The sequence below is a fragment of the Polyergus mexicanus genome, unplaced genomic scaffold (genome assembly GCF_030449975.1).
Source record: "Polyergus mexicanus isolate NDT 795.1 unplaced genomic scaffold, iyPolMexi1.0 SCAF_2, whole genome shotgun sequence".
Classification (NCBI taxonomy): Eukaryota; Metazoa; Arthropoda; class Insecta; order Hymenoptera; family Formicidae; genus Polyergus; species Polyergus mexicanus.
In genome coordinates this window covers 11,622,376-11,642,482 of record NW_027223322.1, presented here as the reverse complement: position 1 = coordinate 11,642,482, position 20,107 = coordinate 11,622,376, and the positions used below count along the sequence as shown (strand labels likewise).

General features: G+C 38.2%; 1 protein-coding gene and 1 long non-coding RNA gene across 4 annotated transcripts in view; one reads left to right on the top strand and one right to left on the bottom strand.

The window, feature by feature from the left end:
* The window catches only part of LOC138940103 (uncharacterized), an 80,407-nt gene that overhangs the window by 51,802 nt on the left and 8,498 nt on the right, over positions 1–20,107 (top strand). The gene's annotated exons all lie outside the window — the stretch shown is intronic.
* The window catches only part of Knockout (Stork-head domain-containing protein knockout), a 72,282-nt gene that overhangs the window by 51,451 nt on the left and 724 nt on the right, over positions 1–20,107 (bottom strand). The window lies entirely within an intron of this gene.

The window sequence follows — 20,107 nt, the reverse complement described above, 5'->3', positions numbered from 1 at the left end:
ACTTTCTATCTAATGTCTATTAGATTTACATATTGAGATTACATTTATGCACACTTATACAATTGTAACAGATTGTAAGCAATTAAAAATAATGATAGTTCCGCGTTGCTATACCAATATTTGTAGCTATATAAAATCTCTTGGGGGATGCCTGTGATACGTATAAAATAAGATTACAATAAAAGCTATTTATTAAAAATTCCTTTTTATATAGTGCAACGAAATATTACGCTTATTCGTCAACTAATTATTACGTATTAATGATAATATTAATAATGTGTATTTTTTTAATAAATAGAACAAAAGAGAAGGGAGAAAGAGAGAGAGAGAGAGAGAGAGAGAGAGAGAGACTATTATTTTATTCTAATATATATCAGCAAAAACATTTTTTAGAAACAAATGTAGGTCTAACGGACACAGACAACAACAGCTGATAGATGAAGAGTTAAACGTGCAGGCGCATTTACCATTTGGATATAGAAGCAATTTTCCGGTGTTAGAAAATTCGTTGAAGGTAAAAGGAAAGCCTCGATCAAAACGCTAGTCATCGTCAGTCGTCAAAGTCATCAGTTGGCCGACATTCTACGACATCGGCGTCATTGTTGTTCTCGTCAGCGTCGCGGCGCGTTTACAGATTCCTCTCGCGAGATCCATTACTTTCTAACTGTCTCGACAGACACGCGACGCTATCCGAATGTAGGAAGGAAAGCCAGTAGTCCTCTCGTAATCACCGCGTAGTCGCTCGATCGGAAATTAGATCGAGTCGTGGGCGACTCTTCCGGATAGTCCCCGCGGCGAGCCAGCCAGCTTCCAGGAGGAGACATAAAAGGCACTCTCCAAGAAAGTTTAAACCTTGGCGTCGCCATAAGGCCAACGGGGACGGCCATATAAGCTCGCAACGTCTATCCACGTCTAATCTGTTCAGTCACGCGGCCGTCTGCGCAGTAATCATTTTATCGATGACCTCGAAAATTCGCAATTTACCGCCAATTATTTCTAAATATTTTACACAATTCTAGAGCTACAGGAGTGAGGAAAATCATTTAAAGACAAATCCTGCTCCTCTAATCGTCTCAAATTAAGCAATTGTGCGAAAAATAGAAATACATAATTAATTTAAAAAATTAAAAAAAAAAGGATAAAATAAAATTAGGAAGAAGAATAAATAGATATAAAATATAAAAATAGTGATATAAAAAACTGTGGATGTGGCATAAAATATAAAATTATATATATAGCTATCTTTTAATATAAAAATTTTGGATATTCGAACTTAATTTATGGAAAATTAATATTTGATGAATATTTACAGATTATCCATCTCGCATTCATATCTCCCATACAGAACGTTCAAAACAAGGCAAATCGACGATTTATTTTTAATATAAAATCATCTACAAATTTAATTTATTTTTGCTCTAGATGCTTTAAAACATGTTCATTCTTACAATAATTTCGCCATTTAATTAAAGATCAGTACGTGTACTTATTAAAAATTCGTCGCTGAGAAAGTTTACATACTCAAGATTGAAAAATTGGAAATATTTTGCAAGCTCATGAAATCTCTCGCCTCGTGTATATATGTATTTTTATATACAATATATCTCTAGAATATTTTCTGAGAGCAAGACTAGCAATACCGGTCGATTAGCAGGACTTGATCGATGAGAATCCTGGCCGTACGATACTACGAACTATCGCAGAAACTGGAAATTTCACCCATTATGTATACCGCGTACTTCTCCCGCGATTAGGTTCCTCTCTAGGCGCCTCTCACCATCGCACAGCGACCTTCGAGGCCACGGTTGGCCAGTTCTGGCCTTGACAGCAGTTGAGGAGAGAGAATCTAAGCAACAAATCCTAGCAATGGCAGCAGGAAAAGCGCCACGTTACTCGGTTGCATCGAGCTCTCTCTTTCTCTCTCCTTTACCGCAACCGAAATCCGAGCTCTCGACTTATGAATAGCGGATCGATCTCTACTCTCACATGTCGGCCGGTCCATTCTCACTGTCGGCTAACTGCACCGGTCGCATCTTTCTTCTCGCCACGCCCCACTCTTCGAGATAATAGCCTGAACGAATCTTACGAGACTTTGACTTAAAGTTCAAGGGAGACCACGATTTAAAATATCGAAAACATTAAAAGTGATAAATTTATTAGCTGAATTAAATATTACGAATGTATTATAAATGAAAGCTTGATTATGATTTCTTGATTTTGGAGTGAATTTGATAATCAATTGCAATTTAGATGCAAATCCTAAAGCAATGAGAAACAGCAATATTCTATTTTATATCTGGTCTAGAAGAAATTGAAATATTCTATAGAGATTGAAACTTCTTTGTAGGAATTCCCGATAATATAAAGCTAAGCAATTGTTTTATACAGATACTTTATATGGAATTTGGATGAATCGGCTATATTTACATCCATTCTTGACTCTCGAGGTTGCTTCAACACGCCAAAAAATGCGACGACGAAGAATGTTAATTAATGACGATTGGCGGGGCTTGACCAAAAACGGGCATGTGGCATAACGCGTTACGTAAAGTGTTAACTGTCCGTAAAAGGAATTCGGCGAATTTGAATGACGATGTTACACGCCAGGCGAAAAATATATGCGAGAGAAAAAAATTTCATCCACCTGCGAAATATTTCGATTTTCAGATCATGAGCACGCAAAAACACTTTCTCAGCAATAATTTTGCAATCAAACAGCTGATCCTTAATTAAATGAATAAAATATTATAAAGATGAACATGAAGTATTTAGAGCAAAGATGAATTAAATTCGTATAAACAGAATTTTCTTTTTAAAAGGAAATTTTACAAATTATAAATTTATTTTTAACGGCTCGTAAAGGAGATATAAATACGGGGTTGATATTTTGCAATTTTTTTCGAGCATAATCGGCAGTCAAGAATAAGCGATGGGATACCTTATAGACGTTCCGTATGAAACGTCTCGTAAGGAGAAAGAGCCGGTTGAGAACCTTTGAGATTCAGGTTCTACACAGGGCGACCCGACCGCGGAGAGTCTTGGGTGGCATGAGAGTCGGTGGTCGCGCCCTGCGTTAACCCAACCTAACGTAGCCTAAGATCGACTCCTCTCGACTAGATTCTCTCCGCGCTCGAAACCGCATATCGGCAGCGGTCCATCGTGCGCGAACCCTTAAGTAGTCATATATATCCGCCGGCTACTTACTCCGGCAACAACTGAAACCACCATCGACCGAGTCGTCTATCTATCTATCTGAGAAATCGCGATCGAGAATAGGTTCGTCATTCAGGTATCCAAATGATCCAGACAAGAATATATATATATATAGATCCGGAATTTAGCGGGATAAACGTCTACAATATAAGTCGGCAAGATATTTCGAAAGACATGCCAATTTTTCAGATTTTCTGCGCAAATATCTTTTGTGCTGCTTGAAAATATGCGATACTTTTGGAAAAAAGATCCACCTAACCGATATCGTAAATAATAACGTCCCCATATTTAGCAGCAAAGAAAAATTATCTCGTATGCGCAGAAGGAAGTCGCCGATGATCAAGGCAACCTCGTTTGCCCAATTTCTCTCGAAGGCGGCCGCCACGTGAAAAGTAAAATTTCACCTGCCCGACTTAAGGTGTCATAGCGTAAAACGTGCGGTTATCGACCGATTAAGGAACGTGGTCATTGACAAACAGTTAACAGGTGATCTGAGTATAACATCGCGAGAGAAGAGGAGAGATTTTTATTGCTAATTTTAATATATATATATATATATATATATATATATATATAAACAAAATTTAAAATCGATTTTTTATTATTTTATTATTTTATTCGAAAATAAATGAAAGCATTATTTCGGACGGCTTGCAAATAATGCGACGTTTACCCAGCAAAGATCTTTCTTCGGATTCTCAGTCTCTGCCATGGTTCACTGGTGAAGCATCAATTTGGCGTTTAATCGATTTTCCACGGCATCCTCTACGCCGTCACGATCATAGGACGATCGCGAGACCGCGATAAAGCCACGAGAAGAGAACTTCATCTTCGACGAAACAGCACGCGGATAGATTTATTCGTCAGAATCTCTCGTCCGCCGAGAAATGATGATATGTGTCGGTGAAATTAATCGCGGCAATAATGATCATCGTAGCCGGATTTCTCGTTATCGATCGACCGCAAAAATCGATCCAATTTCGCGATTTCGCGATAAGAACGGTGTGGATAATTCCTTCATTGTGTGTCGGTGGCACAAAAGTCGCTTGTTATCGTTTCAATCATTAGATGACTATTCGGAAAATTACAAATCGATGAAAATCGATAAACGGGATCTGACACGATCGAATCGCGACACGTTCATCCCGAAAACGGCAAGCGGAGTAACGAGTTATGAAACGCGATTTGCATACGATCGAGATGCGAGATCCCCTGATGGTTCATAGGACTTCATTCCGGGACCAGTCGTGGACGCCGATTCTTCGCAATTCGTATAGATGCGATCTGGTCCCGAAGACGGATGCTGTGCCATGCTCGAACCTGTCGAGTGTTGTGTTGTGGCAGGCAATGTTCGTTTTATACGGTACAAGAAATGTGATCGCGGTGTTTCTAACATCATGTACCTCACAGATATACATCTGGTGGATGTGTATCTGGGTTTAAAACTTTTTTATGAATTTAGAAGTCAAATTATCTTCTGACTCTTCTATGTAGTTATATTATATTAAATGGATATAATCTATTTAAACTAATCTATAATATATAATCTCTCTCCTCCTTCTCTCTTTCTCTCTAGGTTAATTTTAATTTCCAGATGCTAATAAAATAAAAAAAAAAAATAAAAATTATAAAGTTAAGTGTAAAATTAATTGTTTGAAATGTTTAAAAAGAGTTGATCATTATTAGCTTATCACATTGCACGGATAAACCTTAAAAATATTTTCGTATTTATTCCCATGATTAACACACACACACACACACACACACACACGCATCACATATATAGTAAACGTTTAATTTCGGCAAAATAAAAATTATTATCCTTCGCGTATTAATTTGTATTTTAATAGAATTCGTGTTGCGATGTCACACCGGTTCATGGAAGCAACGCGAAATGCCATGTGCAACGTAATTAGCCAGCTAGTATTTATGTATTCTCGTGTTTCGTTATTCTTTAAATAACGCAATAAGCGACTGCACGTAGAACCGTTTCCCTCGTAAAAGCGTTTCGCTCATTCGGGCATCGTTAGTATTTAAGTAATTGGTCGTAAGACGCTCGTGACAAACGCATGCACGGTGATTCTCAACTAACGGGATAGACAATTCGCCGATGAGAAATCATGCGTCGCGTCGAAGCAACTGTTCTCTCGCGTTTTTAAAAGTCGCAGAAAACAAAAAAATAATAAATGAGAGCTTATTTGTGATATTGAAAAGTCTGATCCGATTTCTCTCTGCTAAAAATATATTACGTAATTAAGTGTAACATATATAAAATAGTGTACTATATTTTAATATGTATAACATTAATATATCTATGAAATATATTAATGTAATAATAGTTAATTAATATATAACAATTATATATATATATATATATATATATATATATATATATATATATATATCTGATCATCAATTATTTAAAAAATAATTATATAAAATTTAAAAAAGAACTATAATTACATATGAGTTACGGGATTGTGTGAGCTAGTGACAATCGAATTGGCGATTGTCGCGGACGATCGAATCGATCGATCGGCGTGTCGCGATGCAATTAAGTAAATCGTGTCCCAGATCTTAAACGACGATCGTGTGTACATATATACTATCAAAAGTAACACCGGCTGGTAGACCGACGTGACATTTGGCCTCGTGCTTACGGTATCGCTCAACCTTTTTCATGCTCAACAAAGAGATCGTTGTCCTCTCATCCGCGAGCGCGAGGAAGGGTAGGATCTCTCGACCTGTGACGTGAGACCGTCGTATCGAAATTCAAGAAGATGATGACAGACCCACGTGGGAACCAGAACGGCGCGTCATGATACACCCCGTGTGCCATATAAATATCGCTACTATATATATTACATAGTCTTATTTCGAAGTAAATGTATTTCTTATGTTAGTGAAGGATATAAGGATATTTTTTTCAAGTACGATACTGTTTTGAATAATAATATTTCCCGTTCTTTGAATACTTATATCTCATTTCCTCTTTTCTCTCTCTCTCTTTTTATATCTTTCTCTACTTAATTTAACATCGCTTTCGATGTACACTTGACGAGAAATTAACTTTGTAACGGATCAACTTCCGTCATTGCCAATCAGAACTCTTTCCTGCGTGCGAACATAAACAAAATCTATGACGATAGTACACGTGTGGGAATCGGGATGGAAGTAACGGCACGATACGTGCACGATCGCCGGTAGCAATACACGCATATGTAAATGTTCGCTTACAATCGTTTACATATGCAAGATATATGGCAATAACGAAGTGAGAATTCGAGACTGCGAAAAATCTACATCTCAAAGATGAAAAAAATCAAATATATCTTTGTATAGTTGCAACATACTATCGCGGAGACTCTTATATTTTCAAAGAAGCGATACCTCTCTAAACACAACTTTACGATTCGAAAGATCTCAAAGTCCAAAGGCCAAATAATTGAGAAAATTAATGAAATCCAAGAACATTGGAAAACAATTCATAGTCCACGTGGCTTTAAAGATCGTACAATTTGAGGATTAAGAAATTCGGGAGTTCTACAATTACGTGAACAATTTTCATTAGGATTTTCGAACGTATGACAATCGCGTGAGATGAGAGAAGAGAAAAAGGAACGTCATTATTTCGGATCCGTTGCCGATTTATCATCATTGGCACGAAATTCAGTTCGTCGTAACGGATCCGGCACGAAAACGGAGGAATATACACGAGCGAGTGAACGAGCACGGCACGCATAGGCCGATATTTCGTCGCGTGTAGATGCTCGATGTACCCGGGATATGCAGGTTGTATCGGGGTACACGATACGTGATACGCGCGTAATACGCGCGCACCCGTATACCGTATACGCGGCGGAGAAAACACTATCGAGAAATCTCTCGGTACAGATGCGGCGGAGGTCTCGGCAGGACCGTTAGGAGGCTTCAAGGATATCCTGCGTCTGGCGCTGGCGATCAGCAAGAATTATTTTATGCGAAGACGCGGGAAGTGAGAGAATTAAAAACCATCAAGGATCTCGTTGCTCTCAGAAGCGTCGATATTTCATTTTTTTAATATATAAAAAGAAAGGAAAGAGAATTATGTGTGCATATTTAATATATTTTAATACGTTCGATATATGTAACAATTTTATATAATTAACTTATTCTGACAAAAGTTAAAAAATATCTAATTTAAGTTGAAAATCAATTTTATCTCATTATTCAGTGTACAAATGATCGTTTGATTAAAAGACATCGTGTTGCGAGCGAAATAAATACACAATTGCAATCGTCTTTTACGATGGGAGATTTCGGTTCAAACGAGACGTGGAATTTTCAAATAATCGTAGAACCGCGAATCGAATATGCGAAAAAAGCTTTCACGTGATCAACGAGACGTGATGAAAAAAAAAAATCGCAGATCATTAAAGTTTTATTGTCATAGCTTCGTTGCCGATGCCGGTGAGAAGCCGGAGTCAAGCTGATCGCCGAGAGGCAATGATCGGAGAGCGGCTTATGTGGCCTACTGGCCCAGTAAGGGGGCTCGGTGTGTCGCCCATCGCGTACTTGACGCCAATCGGCCAATATTCCCTTGTACCCGAGGCTCATTACCGCCTCTCGTAATTAAGCCTCGATCGAGGGTAAGCGAGTCTGTCGCGCGCCAAGTATCACGCGGAACGAATCCGACTTTAGAATTTCGGAGCGGATGACAGCGGCGGCGGCGGCGCGATTACAAAGAAAAGCGTTAGAGATGGCTGCGCGATTAATAACGCTAGATAAAGCGTCGCTAAATTACGCTCGAGTCGGCCATTAATCGACGCCAGTCGTTTTAACGGCGTACGATTTGGCGCAACAACATATGCTCCAAAAATGCGATACTTTCGAGCGATACTGTGTCGAATGAGATTAAAGTTCCATCGTATTGAAAGAGTGATGATCTAAGATATTGTAATGCGGTCACCGCTTGCACGGAGTTTTATGTAATCGGCTAAACGAACGAAGTGCTAACGATAGAGTGTAAACACAGAAGGGACGGTGTCGAAATATTTGGATCGTTAGTAGAATCAAACAAGAGTACTATTTTCAGACGAATCATATATATTAACAATAAGCGAGTATGCTAAGATACGCATCGTGCTACTTGTATCTCATTTATTCGACAATTTAAACAAGCCAATTCCGTTACGTCGAAATTACACCTATCAATATAGAGAGTTTATGTTTCTGGAGAGATCTAGAAATAATTACCGTTTAAATTATCGTTTTCTAGTATTGGTAATATGAATTCTCTCTGTAAGAATAATATTAGGTCTTACGCGAGATCGATAATAATGAAACTTAAATGTAGAAAACAATACATTTATAAGTCTGTTATTTTAATTACATTAGAAAATATTTTCTCTCTCACAAATTATATATTATTATAAATAAGAATTTATATTATCGCATCGATATATTTTTTTATTACTTTAATATATCCATCGCAAGCACGCGTTATTTATTGGATCGTCAAAAATTTCTCCGGTAGTTTGGCAATAAACTTGAGCGTGCTTTCCAATTACATCGAAACTATTCGTCAAAACAGCTCGTCAATTATTTTCGGCCCGATCCAATCAACGAACGAACGAGCGGGGGATCGACCGCTCCGTTTTGTCCGGAACGGAGAGAAAGCTGGAAATTCGAGAGCTCACCTCTCTCAGAAATCTATCACCGCGTACGTGCGAACATCGCGGCGGCGGTGGCGGCGGTGGCAGCGACGTCAAAGTAAATTACATGCGAAGTAGAGATCGCGCACGTTAACGGCCGTAGCGCACGCGCGTGCGGTATCGCACCAGCGCAGCGTGTGTGCCCGTTCTATTCTCTCACTCTTACTTTTCATTGCGCGAAACCGGATTTTGAAACTGGGACTATAGTCGTGCGCTTCGCGCTCCCGGACGGTGCATAAATCGGCGAGAGCGGAATGAGAAACAACGTCCCGCAGCTCCGAGCTCTCGTCGCATTAACCACGCCGTTGCGGACGGCTCTCGACGAGTGTCGTTCGAAGGATGATCGGTGCTCTCTTAGGCGTGGTTATCGCAGTTCACGGGGGCTAACGCCGGGAGTGCCGACATACGAGATCGTGAGATTCGTCGTCTACAGTAAATACGCCTCTCGTATATCCTGATGGTCAACAACGGAAACGTTCTCACGGCGAAATTACTTTCTAGATACCGCCGGGAACACGATCTATTGTTCGTAACTGTTTGCGACATGAAATTCTCGCCTGGAACATGAGCGATATCACATTTAATTCGGCGATAATAGCGTCTCTCGTTAAAAGAATCCATCGATCGTGTGACTATCGAGGAGAAATCTTACGACTCTTTTTTTAAAAACTCGAGGGATTTTTCAAGGATATCGACATTTTAACACAAAATCTTAGTTTAAATATTTGGAAATTTTAATAATGAATTACCTTAGAGTCTTCTAATTCGGGGGAGAGATAAAAAAGATCCAATCAAATGTAAAAAGATCTCGTCCGATATAAATAAATGTATTCTCCGCGCATCTTTAATCTTATACATTTTTCCTTATTTTTCATGACTGCGATATCAACATTCAAAATCGTCAAACAATACACGAGACGATACGTAAATCTCCTGGCAAAACCGCATGTAAGATTTCGGCGTATGATTTGTGGCGATCTTAACAGCGACTCGGATAGAAAGTTAGGCGAGAAACGATTTATAACTTCGTTACACGGAAATTCCCCGTGACGTTCATTCATTTCGACGAGTTTCCTCGTGCGCGATTCGATCTATCCAGCCGCTTGTTGTTGTCTATTTCTGAAACGCGTCACCCGTCGAACGTCAGCCGAACGCTGAAGAGGAAACGTTACAAGGTGCGTACGTTTAATAAGGAGATACGCCATAAAGCCGCCGTATCCGACGCAAAACGACTCTTAAATATCCTCGCGAAATACAACGCCGCCCGCAGTGTTATGGTAATTCCCAAGCGTGATTCACGCGCCGAATAGAACGACAACCTTTGACAAATTTACAGCTATCGCCGGAAACTGTCACTGTACATCTGTATGCGCGAATTGGGGATGCTACGTTTCAAGATTTTAAAAAAATAAAAAATAAAAAAACATGTACCGTTCGACATTTTTGTCAAACTCGTGAAAGAAATTCCGTTGCAAGAGTAACAAAAGAGAAGAATGTTCGCTCTCGCTTGATCGAGGTGTAAGATAAGAGACTATTGAGAGACAATATTGATTCCTACGTATTTCTGCGCTTATCTCATCGCTGAGAATGTAAAAGCAAATCGAACACGAGAATAAAGAATACGAGAATCGCGAGTTTCTCCCGACAGCGATACACGATTTGTCACTCAAGTGTCGCTCGCACAAAGCAAGCGATTTGACTTACAAGAGAAGACTCATTTTGCACATGAACTTGCACTGGCCGCAGGGCCAGCTTCTCCGCTTTTTAAGCGGAGGATGATCGTGACGAAGGGCGTGGGAACGTCATTAACCCTTTCCTTGTGCGGCACGGCGCGGTGTGCGAGAATCTCGCGAGTGAGATTTTTGAGCGGGTAGGGGAAGGGGATGAGTGAAATTTATGATAGATAACATCTCCCCTCGGACTTATTTAGTTTTGGCTCTTGATTCTCTATATATTGTATAATCGCAATAACTTGGCACGAAATGATATATGTACATTCGAGAAAATATATTAAAAATGGTTACTACACCTTTAGGATTTATTACGTATTCATTTTTAATTTTATATCTACATGAATTGTGAAAGTGCAAACGAAAATTAAAAATTAAATAGAATATAATAAAGTGTTAAACTAACTGAAGAATTAAATAACACATTGTGTATGTTGCTTTTATAAATATCTTTAAAAAAAAAAAAGATATCAGTAAAACGTCAGATGTTTCGAAAATTCTATATAATTAGAGAAAATAATCGTACACACTCTGTAGTTACGATCATTCTTATCCCCAGACATCCTAAGGCTAATATTACCCTTCGACCGGTAACGTCCATTTCTTACAACTCGCGTACGTTCTGCATTCTGGCTACTCCGGGCAACCTTTATAATTACGTTGATAAACTACGTAATTTTACTGGTGAATTTTTTTAGTTCACCGTCTGTAATCAGATAACAATTTACATGAAAAGTGTAATGACATGTATACATGTGTAAGCGTAAATAATACAATGTTACACGCGCCCGTTCCGCGGATGGATGTTAAAATCTCAGTAAAGAGATTCGTCCAGACTCGCTAATAATAACGTATAAAATAATGATGATCGTCGAAACATTTCGCTAGTGATTCTAAAATTAACTGAAATTTTCCGCGCGTGACAGATATGAATTTATAATAGCGATGAAGCTGAAATTTTCAATCTCCGCAAATATTTGTTCCAGACTAACAATAAAAGAAAAAAGGTTTCAAATAATGTTTTAATAGAGATATTCTTTACACATTTTATATAATTTATAATACGACTCTTTGTGTGGAATCTTTTAGATTATGAATTTGATCCAATCTGATTGAAGTATTAATCCCGTTGAATAATCGAATGGTTTATCGTTCACACTCACGCCGGTCGCGCTCGTTAACGTTGCGCGTAATAAGAATTCCTCCGCTATGACGTTCGAAAGTCTTTGACCCGCGAACGCCGTGTCCTTTATACTCGTACATTGTAAGCCGAAGACGACGAGATAACTCGCACTTTCCATAGTTTCCAGACACATGAAACGACGCGATGCGAAAAGCGCGAGCAAGCGTTTTGCGTCCGAGCAAGATTGCGAGTAAGCACGTGTTTCCAGTTTAACGTACGATCGATAGAGTAATCGACGCACTCGAGAAAGTCGGTAAATTGCCAGTTGCCGTGTAAATTTAGCAAGTTCGTTATCGCGGTGAGAATTAGTCAACACCCTTGCCGATTGTAAACTCGAATCTTTTCATACGTTCGTAAAGTTGATATTCACGGCGATGGTGCAACGTGATGTAAAATTTCTCTTTAATAATGCGCGATATTTCGGAGCGAGTAGTTAGAAAACTGTCTAATTGTTATCTGTAATTATCATTAATTGCATCTCCAATATTACGAAAGTCGTTTTCATTGTTTCAAGTATAAGGACGCGTGAGATAATTGGAGATGATAAGGATTTCGCGCTGAAGATTTACAAATGTATAGAAAAGCAAAATCGCGTGCTTCGATCGCGTTTCTGATCTCGTCGACTGCGTCGAGGCGCACGAAAGCCGCGCTCTCGCATCCAGGTGAGAGAAATAATGATAAAGAGTGGGCGGGTGGATTATGCCATTATTTTAGCTCGTAAAATAGTTTGTAGGTGGCTCGGCGACAGAAATTGCGCGCATCGTAAGCGAAGACACACGCAGAAGCCTCGTTCCACTTTTACGTCGCCAGCGATTCCGTAAGCGCGAAGAGACGTAGAAGTAAGAGAGGAGCGCTTACGGCGACCAATCGTTCGTCTATGTAACGAGAATCGTATGTGCGCGGCACTTGTGGATCATAATGAAATACGTGATCTCTATCGCGGAGAAACTTCTGGCGCGAGGGAGACTCCTTTTAATTGAAACTTTCAAATCCATCCGAAACGCGCGCTCGAGCGCGCGTTTGTCAATTTCGCAGGTGGCCTTTTCATGCAAAGCTTCCGCCGCGATGAGTGGGAGACTGATTACTGTCATTACGTGGCTCGTAGATTGAAAATTTATCTCGCGTTTCCTCGCGAGAGCCAAAGCGGACACGGTAAATAACGGGCGATAAAGGCGGAGCGAGCGTGATTCGCGTTATGGTAAATGCATCGACACGCATGTACGTTTACGCACCGTGCCATTTGTGCAATTTAATTTCAAGTGCCGTAAAACAGTCAGGACTTGTAGAGAATTATAATTTCGTCCCACGTTACCTGAGCAACCATCAATATATATGTGTCTGCCAATCTATGATCGATTGACAGATTCACGAGCGTATCATATATGCATTAATTATAAAATTATTTTCATCATTTGTCAATAGGACATTGCGCATTAATAAAATCGACATGAACGACGGAATCGAATCGTCGCGAAGTCTTCGCTTTTCCAGCCGTTGGCGATTTGCACGCCGATATAATTATTTCTAATCGGTTTAGAAAATTGCACAATTACGGAGTTTGCGAGGTGAAAAATATTGGCCAAACTGTTTACCATCCTGGTCTTCGTTTTTGAAAAATAATTCGCGGATATGGATACTCTTTTCTGGATAATCTTATTGAAATCTTATTGAAAAAGGAAGCACATAGAGACTAATATATTGTACATAGCATATAACTTTATCCTTATAAAATTTATATTTTGAAAATATTCAGTAGAATTTAAATTTAATTAAAGGGAAAATCAATCGTGTAAATTAATCGGCTCGATATCTGAGTCCTTGAATTAAGACTGTCGTGTAATCTCTAAATATTATTCAACCCAGAGAGAGATGAGATTGATCAATCTTCAAAAAAAATTGATAAAACATCATGTATATTTTTTTTTCATAAACCGCTTCAAATCTCGTGCTTATATAATCTTACATCTTTCTTTTTCATGTATACTTCGGCGTATATCAGCATGTCGGAAACCATCTCTAATTAACGGCATCGCAAGCCCGAGGTCAAACGTGTGTGTCACATTACATTAACAGATCCTAAGATCCAACGACGAGTCTCGGCGTGCTTTTACTTCCGGCCGCGTCGCGGATTTTTTTCTCCCGCGCTCTCTCTCTCTCTCTCTCTCTCTCTCTCTCTCTCTCTCTCTCTCTCTCTCTCTCTCTCTCTCTCTTTCTTTCGTTCGTTCGAACGGGAGTCGCGCGAGTCGATTAATTAAGTCTGGCGATCTGATGGGCGCGCATTGACTTATAGTACGACGTCCTTACTTTTCCAGCCTACGGGCTGGCGTCGACGCAATTATTTCTAATCACTTTAGAAAATTTCCCGCGCGTGGTCGATCGACAACCAATGTGTGTGCCATCTTTCTAGGCTGTCCAATCTCCGCTTTCTGACGCGCGTCAGAGTTTCCTCGCCGCTCGTCCGTAAGCTGTTTGACCATAAACGGCTGATGTGTCTCTCGCCGAACGACGAGAGCGACGATTACTCGCGATACCGAGTCAGATTTACGAGATTTTGTGTGTATGAAAGATTAGTTTGAATTATAAGATTGTACAGAGCTAAGTCGAGTAAGACTATATAATTCTTACGTCTGTTTAAAATAACATTTTTACTCGTATGATATAGATATCGATATATGTGGCTGAGTACTTATATATATTTCTCTACGATATATATATATATAAATGCAATTTCTACTTATTGAATTTATGGGCAAAAACTTTGATTCATTACGCTTGAAAGTTTCAATTATAAGTATGATGCTGAGAGTACTCCCTCGCGATTATATTAATCGGATGATTCGCTACCGTAAGATAACCGGTGACAAGCGTGCGGTTATCATCGATGATCGTTCTTCTTTCTACGGTCTTGTTTTTCACGCGGCATCTAACGTAGGAGAAATTATCCGTATGCGCGCGCACTTCGAAAAGCCGACCGGACACGATCGTTCTCTCATTAGCCTCGTTACCACTGAGAATGGGTCGAGGAACTCTCTTTCCCTCGGCCCACGTCATTGTAAGGTCAGCGAACGGGTGTTGCGTGACGGTGGATGAAGATTTTTGGAGAATATTATATAAAAATGAGTAACGCGCTTACGAAATTGAAGAAATTCTCTCGTACACATGGCTGAGAATTCATAAAACAGACTTTGTATTTTCATTTCAATTAACATTAATTATCATGACGTTTTCCAACGTGAATCTTTCGAAATATCCATTTCACCGATTAAACTTTTTAAATTTCGAAATGCATATTGCGCGATAAGTGCCGCTTTTCCACGGGGCAGGGTGGAAGGGTGGAATCGCTAAACAGACACGCACACATAAGTAATTTTCTCCTTTACCGTTCTCCACCACGTAACGCTCTTGGAAAGGATCTATCGATCAATTACGAGCTCGATACACACGTCGGGCTGCGCCCGTAAAATGGGCTTTTACCGTCCAACTTTCCTTCGGGATATACGAAAGATCCTCACATCTCCGAGTAAGAGTACTGTTAAAGGTCGACTATAAATAAACCGAGAAATACGGCGAACGTAACTGCGTCTGCGGACGCGCGACAAGAACCGATCATTCGTGCGAAGGTCGCACGCTGGAGAATCGCGCGTCTCGTCAAATTTATATCAGATATAATCAGATATCGTATTAAAAAAAAGTATCTTGTTTGACGCTTTTACGTAAGTCTCGAAAAAGTCTTTATACTTTTGTCAGACGTAATAAATTTACAAGTGAAATAAAAATAAATGGATTTAAGAAGCGCGGTTAAATTCAACGCAATATTATTAATCGCGTATATTTTCACGAAACATCACCTGGGCAATAAATAACGCAACTTTGTTTCATCAATCGTATCTATAATATAGCTTACAAACTGATACAAAGTTGTTCGATTAATTCGTGAGAATTATCTAATTACCATAAAACGTGATTATTTTATGATTATTTTGAAATATGATGTGACACTACACATACGAATAATTTTATAATTCTTTCTACAAAATATTTTCTATATTACGGCACTAATCAAATTATTATATAGAGTTTTATCCAATTTCATCGCAATTTAAATATTTGGAAATACCGATTTAACTCTGAATTAATTCACTTTCGATCCGATCAAGCCCCTCGGACGCGACGAGAGGTTCATTCCGCGATTATAGTCCGACTATAGCTTGGAGATCGTTGTAAACAGGACTTAAATGGTGATTTGAGCTAGGCATAAAAGACTTCGCGTAACGACATACTCGATGAGAAATGTAATTTTCTTTGCGCCAGCTACGCTCACGTTTAGCGCGCGCGCTACCGCGCAATGCGCATTTAATCTTTACGGTGATTCGACTGACCATCGACTTAGTTAACGATCGACTTCTCGTCTGCGGACGATCTTGTATCGTTGTCGAACGTTTTACAAAGAGAGACCCCGTTTTCTATACCTGTTTATTATATCTTTCACAGCGTATGTATCCGATAATTATAAACTGTAATTAAAGTAATTAATCGCACAACACATGCATCATTTTTTCATTTTATTTCATTTTTTAAATAAATATATTTTATGTATAGATTTTTGTGATGAGAGAAAAAAATATATATATACACGTGTGTATTTTTTTTTCCTTTGAATATAATTATAGTAACAAAAAAAATCAAAGCTTTCATTTTTTAAATAATTTGAATACATATTATACATTATTAAAAAACTCGAAAAGTATTAACTCTTTTCACTATTTTATATGTCACATCTTTTTTTATTTTTACATAAAGCAGTTTGATGAAAAGTTTAAGTTTTTCCCACATTAATCATGATTATATGTTTTATACAATCGTCCTGTATATATATATATATAAAACTAATAAAAACACACACACATACACACGCTGCACTTGGTGTTACCAATCTTTCGTAAAAGACGTGGAACGGTACATGGATTTATATTCGATTCGACCGAATCAAGCGTTACACAATTTTCACGTACGGTTTCTCGCCCATACGCGTTAGTCCCGTTCCCGAAGACAAATCACCGATTATTATTAAACGATAATGGGAATAAGTTTGGCCAGCCGTTTCGTACAGCTGTACGTCACCGTCCTCGTATGATATTTATTCGTGTCGCGCTAATATATGGGCGTTAAAAATATTCTCAATTAATACCGCGTTAAATGTCTCTGTATACTCGCAGGTGAGGCATTTTGTATTTCTCACCTGTTTGCGTGCCACTTTTGTAACTCTCGTGTGAATAAATTCACAGAGGGCTGCGAACATAATGAGTTTTCCACGAAAGCTAAACAAATCAAAACGTTAAATATAATAGTGACATGAAAGGAGAAAATTGGATACAATTTTTATTATAATTTTGATTATTTTTAGTTATTATTGTCAAACTATTACGTTTTTTATCGTTTTCTTAAAACTTCTTAGGGGGAAAGTGCATTTACGGAAAGAGGACTTTAGCGATCTTTTTTCGAAATGTCATTTTTCACCTTTGACATTTTTGTACAATATACCGTGTTACGAGGCGCTTTATGTTAGAGACCCTTTAATAAGAGACCGGCCCCATAAGAGGGCCACTTTTGATCGATCCGATCCATTTTTCGTCAATTCCCGTTCATATTCAAATTTCAATTACTCTATTTATTTTAAATGTAAATAATATTAAATGATAAATATTATAGAAATATTAAAAATTAGTTTTTATATTAATCTAAATAATTTATATTAAACAATTTTTGATATTTAATGTTTTCTTTTAATTTTATAAAAAAAGAGATGATGTACAAAATGAGGTGATATAAAAGAGGTAATAAGACACTAATAAGTTTCAACAGAAATAAAAGATGAAAGACAAGATTCATAACACCACTTTTAATTAAATTAATAATACATTTTTGATTAATTTTATTAGAAACATGTTACTTGACCTCACAAAGATACGAATTCTTTGTAGGTGTCCAATTTTTACGGCCAACATTTTTGAGATCATCGTTGAGGAGATTTCTGGGAAATATTTTCATTATATGTATAATCTTTCGATGGTGAATTGTTGCAAAATTCCGCTAAGCCATCCATTTTTATGAAATTCTAACACACAACACGTGTCATTTTACACTGATATGAATTGAAAGACAGATATATGGTAAACAAACGCGTGCCAGACATTTGTGTGAGCGGAAGAATGAGATAGCCTATATTTCTCTCTCACTCGTAGGGTTTCTCACATTTGACGAAACATGGACGACAACACTCTTATAGCCGGTCTCTTATTAGAGAGTCTCTACTTTATGTGAAACATAAGAGCCGCATCGGTTACGACTTGGCGCTTGCTTTCATACCCCACGCGATCGACACTTAACGATGCTAAACGCCGCGCTGCGTTGTGTACGACGAAAAGGTCGCTTTCCCGAGGTACCCTTTAGACAGCGAATGTGACCGACGACCCCGTCAAGATAATTAAGTAGATTGCCATGGAAATTAGATTAAGCGAGTTTCTCGCGAGCGGGGACATACAATTCACAGTTTAATTGCCCAGCATTGTGTCGCGGGAGTTAATGACTGCGCTCGCGGTTAGCCTTCCTCTCAGAACACGCCGTCGCTATGTCGCTCAAGACAAGTTGCGACGCAACTTTAATTACGATGCGCGTGAAACACGGAGAACGGACGCGAATCGTGAATCGCGAAAACGAAATGTTACGATGCCACCGGCAGCTGAGAAACCGTGCTACTTACTCGCGTCGCGACAAAATTGGAATTACGCAAATCAATTGGAGCGTGTTATATTCGCGACAACTATAATTTTAACTTTTTATTCTCAAATGATGAGATCGTGATTCGATAATGTAAAGTGTAAATAAAGTTGAGTTAAAGATGATTTTCTCTTCAGACAAATTAATTTTTTTCAATAAATGTGCATAGCAATTTAAGCAAAAAAAAAAAAAAAAAACGCTACAATGGAAAAAATTAAAGAATGAAACTTTCGTGAATTTAATTTAATTTCTCTTCACATGTTTCTACAATTTAATACCTAACAAAATATCACTTTCGATTCCACATTGCGTACCGTGATCCATAATATTTTAGGAAATGGAAGGAGAAGAGAAAGGAGAAAGGAGAGAAAGAGAGAAAGGAGAGACTACTTCGCCATTAATGCAACACATTAGCGAGAATTGTTAGGACTATGCACGGGCTAGTGATCATCTCTCCGGTCTCGGAGTCCCACGTTACATTATTCCTAGTCGTTTGAACCATCCGGGATGGTAATTCCGCGTTATTTCCCGAGGTCGAGGTCGCGGCAGGCCACTCGTCGATTCGCGTGGAAAAGGAGACCGTCGACCTCCGCCGAATAAATCGTCGGGGACGATCTTCGTCGTGACGAGATGACACGGTAAATCGTCCGAGTTCTCAGGGATTCAAAAGACCCTATATCTCTCGTCGATTAGCTTTAATAAAGACCTCGTTTTCGACTCGCCGATGTTGACGCTATATTATCGCTACGTTATTATACAAGCGTGCAAAATCGTCGAGGTAGAATGTTTTTTAGACAATAAAAAGAGATTTTATCTTTATAAATAAGAATTTTTTAATTGTTTATGTGGTGGAAGACGACATTAAAAGTTGCAAAACGAGTTCTCTCTGATTGACTTGCTAATTAAATCCCAGCATGATAATCAATAATATATCATATCGATCAAACGGTGAACAAATTCCATAGCTAAAGATAGAGGAATAAGAGGAATATCCAAATAGATTTAATTAGTTCTAATCGTTTGATATATCTCTAGTTCATCTATAGTAATATATTCGTTTTTTTTTCTTTTTCAACATCCCGTTAAAATATTCTCTCTTCTATCTTTATATATTTCTTATTTCAATTTTAGAAACTATATATATATATATATATATATATATATATATATGTTTTCTAAAGAATTTATTTCTCTTTCTGTCTCCCTCTCTCTTTTCATTAAATGTTTTGTGTGTGAAATAAATTCTTTATATATTATAAATATTCTGTTATATATTAAAAAGTAAAATTTTATTAACAAGGTAAAATAAAGTCTTTAACATGATACAAATTTGATAATTTAAACTAATCTCTTTTTCAAATTTCAAAAAATCAAGCTAAATTATAATTACATTATTAAAATGCGTGAAATGTTTAATAATCTGTCGCGCGACAGATTGTGTATTAATTAAAAAGCGAAACTTTTTAAAATGAGCCTATTGTAGCGTAGTCTTCGAAAATGAAAACTTAATC